Source organism: Anser brachyrhynchus, assembly GCF_964034855.1.
Source record: "Anser brachyrhynchus genome assembly, chromosome: 5".
Lineage (NCBI taxonomy): Eukaryota > Metazoa > Chordata > Aves > Anseriformes > Anatidae > Anser > Anser brachyrhynchus.
This window is the reverse complement of record NC_137699.1, coordinates 43,717,595-43,730,143: the sequence shown is the minus strand read 5'-3', so window position 1 is coordinate 43,730,143 and position 12,549 is coordinate 43,717,595. Positions and strand designations below refer to the sequence as shown.

The window sequence follows — 12,549 nt, the reverse complement described above, 5'->3', positions numbered from 1 at the left end:
ACCCATTAAGTGAGCAAAGACTGGTGGTGTGTTTGATGTGCTCTCCATCTCCATTGCAGTAAATAAGACCTTCTCAGCAGTTTCCCCGGGAGACTGTATGTGTACAGATGGACACTCAGCTAACAGCATAAGGGACAGCCAAACAGCTGGTGGCAGGGAGGAAAACAGCTGAAACTGCTGTTGGTTAGACAAGTACAGCTCCATTCTCCTCCCACCCTTACTCTGTCCTGCTCAGATTTCTATTCCAGGTAACCTCACACAACAAGACCAACGCACAGATAGGTAGAAAATTCAGCCCTAGGACTATCCAATCCAGCTGCCGCTTATCTATTTTTATGCTTTTTATCACAGTGACCAGCTGAATTGTGGCCTACATCCAGCACCATAGCAGTCTTTGTGAAGTTAGCTGTTTTATTATAACCAGATCCTCAAAAAACAGGTCTCCATTGCAAGACACCAATGATATTATCAGCTCCTTACTATTACTGTATTTGGTTTACATATTTCATGGTAGTTCTTAGAGCTGTCCATGGTAATCTCCATCTCCCGGGGCACAGGCGCAATATAAACACAAAAGGCACCTACCATCCCCCTAGTTTGCTATCTAATGAGATAGAATTCACAAGAGTTAAAGATAAGCAACTTACTCAAGGTCATATAGCAAACTGATAGCAAAACAAAGCCTGTACTTCAATTCCCTAGTTCCTACGTTATTTCTTTGCTTAGTAGATGCCTTGAGCAACAAGAGTTCAGGAGTCAAGATATCTTCCTGAAGGTACACAAGTTTTAAAGTGTGAGTATAATTGACCTGTGAAGAGCCATACCACATATCACCAGCAAAAGCATATTCCTCAGGTCTTACTTACCCAGGTTTATGTTATTTCAACAGCCCTTTGGCACTTTAAAATGGTATACACATACACAATATACAGTACACAATATATTCAGGTGTACACTGTCACATCTGATCCCAATAAAGCAAAGAGTAATTTTGGTCTTCTTTAGTATTACCAAATTAAAGTATTACCAAAGATCAAAGTAAACACCCAGAGATCAGCAAAAGTCAAGGATCCCAATAATCAGATACACACTTAGAAAGGCAAAGAGAAAGCTCTCCTAGGAAAATTGAAAGGAGGATTTTCTTATAGAAGAATATGCGAGGAAGAAATCTAACCTTAGGTACATGTACTTCTTGAGGTCAGTTTTGTCACTTTGAAACACCTCAGGAGAATATACTTGAAATTAAAAATTGCACAGGATGAGATAGTTCCTATCACTGAGATATTAAGTATTTACCAAAATCTGGTTCAGTTCATTTTAAATAGAAGATTGCATCAACCTTGGCCCTACAGTAAGATCTTTATTAAGGTTCTTCAATACCTCTTCATTTTTCTTAAGAAAACTATAAAGAATCACTTGAAAATCAGGGGGGAAAAAAACCAACAGTTTAAGGATGCACATTTCACCCCACCTTTCTTTACCCATCACTCTATCAAATATTCTCTTACTATGCCCCAATATAGTTGCCAAAGAGGATGCAGGACAACAGAAGACTACTGGGTGACAGAAAGGCTTTCTTCACATTTTCAGTTTTAGGACTCAAAACAGTTCAGATGAAAGGGAAAAGGATTTTTTTTATGCCTTAAGCCTAATTTCAGACCAGGAAGCCATTCAAAATCCAGTACTATTCCTGGCTGGAGGAGAGCTTTGAACCTTAGCATTAACTACTCTAAAGACTGCAACAGTTCATAGAGTTAACCATAGCCATAGCTCATCAGCCCCAGTCTCAGTCTAGCCTAACAATACTTCCATACTTCCTGTCCTCAAGATTAAAACCAGTCTGGTATCTAAATAAAACAAAACAAAAAAAAAGGCCTCCTTCCACAAACAAAACAGCAGCTTGACAAGTATCCTGGCTGTGTATGCTCACCTGTTCCAGAAGATTCTTCCCAGGGTCCTAAACATAGAAATATCAGGAGAATCACTGCAGGAAATTGCTTGTACTCTACAGAACTCTTCAGACCAAAATCTAAAGATAGCCTGCGTGACAGTTCAGAAAAGGTCCTCCAGAGCACTACTCTGGGTACTACAACAGTCCACAACAATACTTGTGGCTTCAAAAGCCTTGCAGATTACCATCTTCAGCTGACCCAGGAGAGCCCTGTAAGTCTCAAACCTATCCTTGACCTGCTATGAATCACAGCCCCAACCTAATCCCACAAAACCCTAAAGATGACAACTTTAACACGAAATCCAGGACTCCTGCAGATTCTAACTCAGCGTCAGGGAGCACCAGCAGCCAGCTGTTCCCTGGGGGATGGGAGCTGAGAGGAATAACCTGACCAGCATGGCTGAGCCCTATCCCACAGTAACCAAGCACAACAAGAAAGCCTAACCTGGAGACAGCAGCAAGGTCCAGTTAGCAGTGCAGGTCCTCAGGTAGTATCACGGTGATGAGGCAGGTCCAGGGTTGAATGGCGAAGCTGATCCATAGGTCAGGGCTCGGACGACAGCCAGCAATTACTAGTCACTGCCACAGTGACGAAGCTGGGCCAAAAACCACGCTGAGCAACCAGTCTTCGTGCTGAGGTCTGCATCAAGGGGCTCCATGGCCAGGCACACCACAGAGCAATGCTTCCTCAATGCAGCCCAAAGAGGAAATAAGGGCCCAGGGCTGAGCTTAAATAGAAACCCCAGGCCCACAGGTGCAGCGCATCAGGCCTACTAGGGCTCATCACACCTGCTCCTCCGTCTTCAGTCTCAAGGGCAAAAACAAAATCCCAGCACCGAACTCTAAGTCCAACAGGCCCCCAAAAAGCTCCAAATTTCATCCAGTCTAGGATAACCTTCGGGGTTTTAGCGCAGCCTTAGTCAAGACACGTGTAAAACCCAAACCTCTCCTTAGCGCAGAATGAAGACAGTGCCTTCTCACAGCTCCAGCAGCCCCCTTCCGTGGTGTGTGCCCCCTCCAGACATTCTGGGCCACCAGTTGGCCTCAAGCCCTGCTTGTTAGCAGCCGTCAGCCTCAGCAGCACACAGCCAAGCTATTTCACCATTTTTACAGGATGCTGAGAGAAACCAACACAAACTGGGTCCCCTGGCATGCTTAACCAAACACACCACTATTTTTGACCCCCGTTCCCAACCTACAATATTTTCTACAGCTTTCACTGCAGGCCACAGAAGCCTGTGTAATGGACAGCCCTTTGCTGTCTCATGAGAACATCCCAAACGTCCCCAGATTCCTGTGTACCGGGGTCTGTACCAGGGTGCAGCAGGTGTAATTACCTCAGCAGAGACCTCAGCTGCAGCCTTTTTGGCAATCACTTACAGCACATACAGCAACTACATAGGGAAGGCAAGAAAAGACTTCAGCATAATCTTACACTCTGATATTTCCCATTTTCTCTAAAAACGAACAAGGCATGTGAAACAAGGATTGAGTTTGGACACCAGCCTCTAGGTTCTAGGGCTAGAACTGGTGCTCCTTGCAGGAGGGACAGCGTGCGACTGGCAGGGGACAGGGCCCATGCTCCTGATCAGGTCTAGACAGGGGTACCAATCTGCACACAGTTCAGTTAATCACACACCTTTTAGCAGTGCTTAATTCACATTATAATCAGAAAAAGGATGAATTCCAAGGTCAAAATAATGATGGACAAACTACAGTGGTGAGAGTGAACCATTGTAGAGAGAGAGGCCTTTACAGAGACATTACTGACTGCTATATCAATAGGCTAACAGCTCAGGCAGGGGAAAATCTTCCTAACTGTGAAAGCAGTGCTGTTTTATTCACCCAGAGCCACAACCCAAAAAGTTATCATTAGATCTTAAAAATGGAACATCTCTCCTACCAGAAAACCAAGCATTTTCCCAGTCCCCTGGAAGCTACGTGTTAAGTGTTCCTCAGAACACTGCCATTCACCTCAGAAATAAAGACCCCATCCAGGGAAATATGTGGGTTATGCATGGGAAAAATACATTAACATCTTTATTGGCTGTTCCATCCAACCGAGTCTTTCCCATAAAGAAAACAGTCCCCGTGACACTAATTTCCTCGCTTTGAGCTGAGTGTTTCATAAAAGTCTGTGGCTATCACAGCTGCACTGAAATGGAGCCACAGACGTATGGAGCCAGGCTTGCTGCCGGCCATGCTGCCAGGACAGGCTGGTCCCTATGTCCAGGTCTCAAAACAAGAAAAACCTAGCATCGTTCCCATGCCCCAGGAAAGAACTGCAGCAGCCCCTGAGTCCATTGGTCACGTTCTCATTGTTATTCTAGGGCAGAAGACATCTCCTGGCTTCTTCACCTACATAGTATCTATCACATGTATCCTAAGTGGTGCCCTACTGCCAAACTTTTGAAACGGCTATCATTTAGGACTTGGTGACAGAGCCAGATTTGGAGCTTTCAAGTAACATGTTTTAATTAAGAGGTGAGTCATGACAGTCATTAAAACAATGCAAGCACTATCCAAGAACTGGCTTCACCAATTTTCCTTTTCTGAAAGTAGACAGACATTTTTGAAGCAACAAAAGAGAAAAGAGAAGGAGTGGGCACTTTTTCTGTTCATGTAGCTGAAATCCCCTGTACTGTGCAGAAATCAGGCTGGGAATTTCCTGAAAACAGTCCTGATTAAAACAGGGGAAAATCCCTGAACTTGCTATAGCAAGTCAATTAAAACATACTAATGAAAAGTCTTTTTGGCTAGGATCCACACAGAGAATCAGTGATAGCAGAAAAGCATTCACATTCTCTTCTAGCCTCAGGAAGAATCTGAGCTGCATTTCAAGCTGAAGTTTCAATTTGGTTGGTTGGTGTTTTACTGTTGTGGGTTTTGTTTGTTTGTTAACACACCATATTAGCACACCATAACATGTTAGTAGTGTCCTGCAGCACTTGTTCCATTACATGTGTCAGTGATACACACATTAAGACTAAGGATGTTTGTCTGGAAAGGCGAATTTACCAAATTGAGTTTTAACCTATTTGGATCTTAGGTAGGTACTTCTGGTCTCTGGGACCAAGACAAAAATCTTCCTCGCTCTTCAGGTCCTTCAAACTCCCTCTAGCCCACTACCTAATCCTGTTTCCATTAATGAAAACAAGACCACTAAAATATAACTAAAGTCAAGCACTTACTCTAAGCAAGAAGGAAGCAGTAATTTCATTTTCTCCCTTATCAGGTAGCACTATTAAATTTAAGCCCACATCTTTGAGATTGATTTCTCGTATACTGCAACTACTTGAGTTACTATTGATGATCCTATGGAATACATACTTCTCCATAAAGACAGAGTTATAAAAAGCAGCAGAGACAAGACTGGAAAATCCCCGAAACCCTAGGCAACATGCTGATCTGTGGAGCGGTACATTACTTGTTCTTTCCTCATCATCTTCTCTGAAACAGACGAAGCCATGAAAGACTCATCAGAAGTGCAGGTATCATAGCAGGCATGTGAACAACACTTGGCAGCTCTGAATATATGAACTTCAATCATTTTTTGGTGTGTTTCTTTCATGCTGTTAAAACGAGCCTCTCAAAGCAGATGTGGGGAGAATTGCATCCCAAGATCTCAGAAAGCAACTACCTAACAGCTAACACTGGGTTCTGATACTATAATAATCAGTGAAATAACTGAGCCTGTAGAGAAAGAAAGATCGTAACCAGTGATCTCCCTTCCCTCTCATCTTTTAGATGCCTGTATATCTACTTGTCCCTGACACTTAAGGTTTCAACTTCCACACTGAAGTTTCAGAAGCCCACGAACAGTAACATTCATCTACATCCACCTTTATCAGAAATCTTTTTAAGATGCAAGCAAGCTGCATTTCTAATTCTTTACGGACCAGAGGGGCTGAAAAGCCAAAGGGCCCTGGCACCTGCATTCTCTGCCTGCTGGAATTCAGGTATGATCTTCTTCATGGGAGAAAGTTGCCCACATTAACACAGGCAGCAAAATGACATCAAGGAAACAGAGAGAGGAGTCTCTCTGATTTACTCCCAACAGCTCTCATTTAGCCACCTAGATTTCACCAAAAAAGTTAATAGAGACCAGCTTCTCCACTTCTTAAAAGTTTTTTAAACTTTTCTTTTAGTCTGTGTTGATTATCTATATCTACACTTTCAAAAGTATTACCAAGCACAAAAGGGAAGAAAAGCTCTCCCGTCAAATCCTCTGTGACCTTCACCAGGGCTATTTGCTCATGAGCTTTACCTGGTATTTTCCAAGAAATGACTGCACATCAGCAATAACAGAAATAACTGTGTGTCAGGAATGACAGAAACGTGCAAACTCAAGTATCCCATCCCTACATAAAGATTTTTGTGATGGCTCATCCTCTCTGCAATGGCTTCCACTTTTTTTCCTTCATTTTTTATTCCCCATTAGACAAAAAAAATAGTTTTGAAGGTGTATCAATGCTTTCCTTGACTGGAAAACTGACGTCAGCGCTGATAAGACCTCAGGGTGAATCGAGGCATCTACTCACCCAGATCTAGCCTCCTCTTCCTGGATTAATCAGTCAGCAAAAGAGACTGCTAAGTGTCAGCTAGCACGCTCCCATCACTCATACAAGGCAAACTCAGCTGTTCAAATCAATATTCGTTAGCAGGCAGAATGATCTACTTTTGAGAGTGTTCTAATTAGACAATAGAGATTATTACAAAACACCTGCGATGTTTGCAATCGTTTAAAATAATGAGAATCAATATTAGCTTCCAAAGGCACCATATGGTAAATGCTCATTCCAGGCAGGTGGTCCCTGATAGGATCTCAATGTCTCAAAAATGTTCATTAACTTTTCTTAATCTGAGTGAACTTGTTCTCGGTTAATACATCGGCTGCTGGTTTGTCCTTCGCATGCTGACCGCACACAAAGCTGGGCTAATCTCAGTGCCTCCTCATTGCACGCTGCAGGACCGGAATTGGCTTCTTCGGGAAGCAAGCCCACCAAGAGAGCAACCTCCCCTCATTGTAAGGCCTTTAATCAAGAGTCTCAGAGGCCTTTCAAACAATTTCCAGCTAAAAAATGGTTTTCTAACTTAACATAGCAAATCTACAGCCATGCACACAATGCTGTACTTGCAAAAGATGCCCCACAGCAGTGGTGTCTCCAGGGGTGACAGCCAGGGCCACAGAGATGAGCCATGAAAGCCCTCTGCATGAGCAGCTCTGGTTCTACACATCGCTGGGGGCAGTATTTGAGTCTTCCCCTTCCAAACCCATGCCTATTTCTTTACAAATAAAAATAAAATAAATTTTTAAAAATTAAGTTTTCTACACATATTGCTTAATCTCAATGAAAACAAAGTATCTTTCCCATAAATCAAGATTTGTCTGAATGCAGTTTCAATGAGATGACGACTCTCTGAGACACCAAATTGTTTTTTTTAATTGCAAGAAAAGTAGATTGCACACCTGTAATATTGTAGACACAATATTATAATAACAAATATAAGTATTCCTATAAGGTAGCCTCTTTTGCAGAAGGGGAAACTGAGATACAATCCTTCTGTTCTGAGATGTATGTTATTATTTAAAAGGCCATAATCCGAAGAAAAATCTTCTTATGTTGGCCTCAATTTCCCTGCTAGGAACACTTGGTGACTGTAGAAGAAAAATAGGAAAATAAAGAAGATACTTCCTTAGCTTCTCCCTTTAGACTGGTCAGGGAAAAAAAAAAAAAAAAAAAAAAAGGAGAAAAAAAAACTTCCAAATAAATCTAAATATTTCATTTTACAAACTAAATAAAGCATTCATTAAAGGTTATCATGTACACTCTTTGCAAACACAACAGCTTTAGGATGCCAAAGAGAGAAACACATGAAACCCAGGGAAATAGGCAGAAACAAGTCTAAACTTAGATAATCTTAATAAGGCTCTTGTTACCAAACAGTAATTACACAGCATTACATTTACCTATCAACTTCAACACCAGGGATCTCCAAGCATTTTATTTACAAACTCTTAAATCACTGCTCCCATCACTGATGTGCAGCCACTTCTGTTACAGAGCAGAGGCTGCTTAAAAGCACACTGCAGAATATTTAAGACAGGCGTAAAGACTGAATTGTAATCAATTGAAACAGTAGGGGAAAAGGAGAACAGCAATTGAATCACCTGAGTTAGAAATTAATTAAGACTCTGGGGGTGAAAACTCCAAGACGTAGAAAAAAATACCACTGGATTTTTCATGGTTTTAAGTGAAAATGTGTTCATTTGAAATATTTAGCCACCAGTTATATCGTACATTTAGCAGCAATGCTGGGCATTAGTTCTGAGTAAACTTGGAGAAGGAAAATGCCTAACAAATCACCAGGACGGATTCTGCCCTTGGTCTTGGGGAAGATCTTGCCATAGAAGTAGTAATTTTTTGACCTTATTTTATTTAGTATTTCGAAAAATATCATAAATTCAGAGAAGCGTTTTGATCACTGAAACATATCAGGTGGCTATGTGGGTGGCTAATAGAAGAATGAAATTAAGCATTTAAATGTATACCGCTAACAGATTGTTTTCAGGTTCCACTGCCCCTGAGAGAAATTGTTTTTCATTAAAGAAATTTTTCAAAAATATATTTTGCAGAATATTTTGATCGCCTTTACTTTATGCAGCCCCTCTATGAACTTCCCACTACACAGAGAGGAAAAGGTGGGGACAGGAGGCCTGGGGGATAGAAAGGCTGCCCTTCCACAGGCTGTAGCGTGTGATACGCCGCAGAAGGGAGAGATGAAGAGAGAGGACATGGCTCCTGCGTGGAACCACAATCAGCAGGCCACCCGAAGCGCAGCCGCAAGTGGACAGATCTAAGTTACACAAGAGCAGGCTTGTACCTCTCACTGCATGAGATGTTCCATCGGCTGGAGGCATAAAGTTGGTATAAAGCCATAATGACGCTTTCATGTACCACTCAGCACCTTCCCAGTTGTTCCTCCCGAAGTTGTGACACTGACCTGGACCAATATTTTGTCACTAAGCTTTTCCCCCAAGGCTTTTACCTCTGTGTTTTCAGCTTAGTTGGAAATAATAGACCACACCACAGCACAAGGGATGACACCAGGAACTTTTGATTCATGAGACAGTAAAGCCACAGAACCCAGTAAGAAAACCTGAAGCAGATTTTATTACAAGGTATGTTCACCGGTGAGCAAATTCTCAGGGTTTTACAGACCACCTTCCTCGTTCCTTTTATTTTGAATATATATGGACTGCTGCTCTAAATTATTACGGTAGAACACTGCCTGCTGGAGAGGCTGTGATCAGAAACTCTCTGGGCACTGGCATTTGTCACCATGATTGTAATTCACAGCAACACACAAACTTTTTCAACATAACTGCAGGGGGTTAATAAAGCTGCTTTCCAGTCCTCTACCTCCTTCCATTGATAACTTATTCATATTGTAATTGCTTGTAATGTGCACCCTATATCACATTACTACTTGTGCTACATGTACTCTCTGAGGCAATCAATCACCCGTACCTCGTGGTAACGTCCTTGTTCTCACCCGGCGATGGAGGCAGGGTACCATTAGCAAATGGGGTTTTGTGCTAAACATTAACTGACGCCCTCCAACCCTGCCCGGCTCCCGGATTTATCATTTGGGATTTCTCTTATCTTCAAACCCAACTTAGTTCATTGCACTCAAATCCGCTCCTCAGCTGGCACTTCCAATAGACCTAGAGATGTTTCATACGGAGAACAGCATTGCTTGCCATTTTGTCTGCCCTCAAAAACTCAGAGACCGAGCTTCCTCTCATTCCAAGAGCGATTCTATCAGCTCTACCCCGCATTTCACAGATGTAGGCCACAGCAGACGGCCACCCTGGCCTGGGAGCGCAGAGAGCAGCACACTGCTTAAGGAGGTAGTGGTGTTCTTTCCTATCGCCAGGTAAAGCACTAAGCAAATCTGCCCCTTACTGGTAGATGTAAGGCACCTAAAATTGAAAGGCTAATACCATAAAGGCAGATGAACTGGGTAAGCTTCCTTGACCCACACCCCTATGCAGTACACTGCTGTACTTATTTGTAGCACGCGATTTTATCTCTGTCATTAATTTTATAGCATCCAAAGTTATGGTAGGTGGTTCCTGAGCTATTTATGACTCTGAAGACTTTCCAAAACAAATTCAAATGAGATAGACGACACTGACATCATGTAGAGGGGTGAGGAAAATCCAAGCCTGACTCAGACACGTGGCAGAAGTCTATGTGCTGCGTAAAGACAAAGCTCTGTTTCTCTGAAGCAAATAAGATGCTGAGCCTTTGAGGACATGGCCTCTTTCTGCTCTGCTCTTGAGCTCCATGCTTATCTCTGCAGAGGCTCTGTGATCTGACCCGCAGCTTTCAGGGCTACTCCAGGCTTGGATATCACAACAGTATTTTGATGCATCTTAACTGCAATATTTCACTTCCTGAATTTCTAGTGCTGGTTCTTCTTTAGGAGCAGGATGACAAGGAATGATAACACATATTATCATTTAAAACCAACAAGGTGCTTCAAAACACCAGGGTGTTTTGAAGTTTTGAAGAACCAACATGCTTCACCAAGGAAACAATTTGCTTACTGTTCTTTTTATGTATAGATGTTCACAGCTTTGCATAGGGCTTTTTAGAAGCAAATTAATCCTCAAAGCATCCCAGAGTGTATTTCTAGTCCCATCTTACAGGAAAAAAAAAGGGGGGGGGGGGTGATTGAGACATACCCAAAGCTATACAAAAAGTAGAAATAACAGATCTGGCATTATGATAACTCAGAAATATCTGATTCTAAGACCTACAACCAAAAGACACCTTAGCTGTCTCTCAAACTGTGGCCTCACCAGGAAGAGCAAAACCACTAGGAACTAAGGATACATCCACCTGGTCAGCAGCAGGCAATTGTAAGCTGCCTCTGTGCATGCTTGGAGCTGACTGGATGGGAGCCAGTCCTGGACAAAAATAAAATAAAATAAAAAAAAATAAAAAGTGTGGTCACCTTAATTCAGGTGTGGTGCTCCACTAAAAAGTCAAATGCAACTCGTGCGCATCAAGTGTCAAGTCCTCTATCCTAAAACACTGGAGAAAATCTTCACATCTGGATGACTCATTAAGAAGGAAATGGCTGTATGGTTCACCAGAACATACAGCTATACCTCAGAAAAAAAAAAAATATATATATATATATATATATCCTGAAATGCATGTACTCTCAAATCTATTTGACTTCAGCAGAAGTTTTTTCTGTGGTCCACAGACAAAAGCTCGTTAAGCAACTGGGATACACTCTAGAACCAACAAGTTGGACCTCCTTTCTTTTCTGGATCTCCTACTGACCTATCTTTCCCCTCTTCCAACCTCTATTTGCTCTGTGGCTTTATAGTTTTTAGTTCAAGGATTGTCTCATACTGAGCAGATGGCTAGCGCCTAGCTTAACACATAAGTATTGCTGAAACATACATCATCATCATCATCTCCCCAGCTGAATATTGTGCCACAACATCTCTCACCTGCCAGTGACCTCTCACCAATGTGGCACAACTGAGTGCTATAATGTTATATTTGTTCTAAGAAATACTATACTGGATTTTCCATGGATATTCTCAGTCCTCTGAACGCATACTGAGCCAGCAGAGGTCCAAGCTACAAGTAAAATGCGGTGGGTCTAAGTCTAAGCACTGTATTATTTTTAGCTCATGGCTGATTAATTTAATGCATGTAAAGGAAAGAGATAAGCATTTAATTGTTACTAGAAGTGGGGAAGCTGATCAAGGCTGTAGAATCAGTGGCCTAATTTCATCATTGTTTTAATGTTCTAAAAACTCAGAGCCTGAGCTCCTGCCAAGATAAGGTAGATTTCACTTCAGCCTGCCTTATGCAATTGATTGTACCTTCCTCTCCCTCTCAAATTTGATGTTTCTTCCAAACAGATACCCAGCCCACCAGCTTGTAATTACTTCTGTGCTACTCTAAGATACTCTGCCCGTTTTTGGGTTGTGTTTTTTTTTTTTTTTCTCCTCCTGCCCTGCTTTTCATTAAAGACCCAATTCAGGCTCCACATTTTCTGATTCTGACAGTGGTATGATTGACAGCAGCTCCTACAATTGCCCTAGAATATGTGTACACACAAAGTGCATGCTAGTTACTGTATGCTATATATTCATACTATCTTATGGATGTATGCATTACCCTAAGGAGGTCTTCAGAAAAGTCAAGTTATAAGACCTTGGAACAAACCAAGCAAGGTGTAGGGCATAATGCTCAGATGTTCTAGCAGAAACAAACCCGGACTTCCATTTCTTGAAAGAAATTTTATTCTGCAGCCTAGCTCTAAGTTATACTGGGGGACTTGCATAACTTTAGGGTAGTACCAATGCCTTTTACCCCAGAAAAAAAAACGTATTACCACCTCTTTCCCTGCTTAATTTCACTTTGGGAGATCTAGCTCTGCATGAGGCCAAAGGGAGGAACTTTTCTTCATCTCGCAAAAAATCTTTTTAGAGAAAATAAAAGGGGAAAGGAAGGGGGCAAGGGAGAACCATTTTGTCCTTGTTTCCTTTCCCTACCCAA

The 12,549-nt window shown here is 42.0% G+C and overlaps 1 protein-coding gene across 6 annotated transcripts in view; it reads right to left on the bottom strand.

Moving 5' to 3' along the window:
- Positions 1-12,549, bottom strand: part of NRXN3 (neurexin 3) — a 993,270-nt gene that overhangs the window by 868,720 nt on the left and 112,001 nt on the right. Inside the window, exon 1 of one of the 6 annotated variants that reach the window (XM_080594094.1) lies at positions 2,397-10,579. The exons of the other annotated variants lie outside the window; for them this stretch is intronic. The gene's annotated coding sequence lies outside the window, so the exon portion shown is untranslated. Of the gene's footprint in view, positions 1-2,396; positions 10,580-12,549 lie in introns of those variants that run through there. 6 annotated transcript variants of the gene reach the window in all.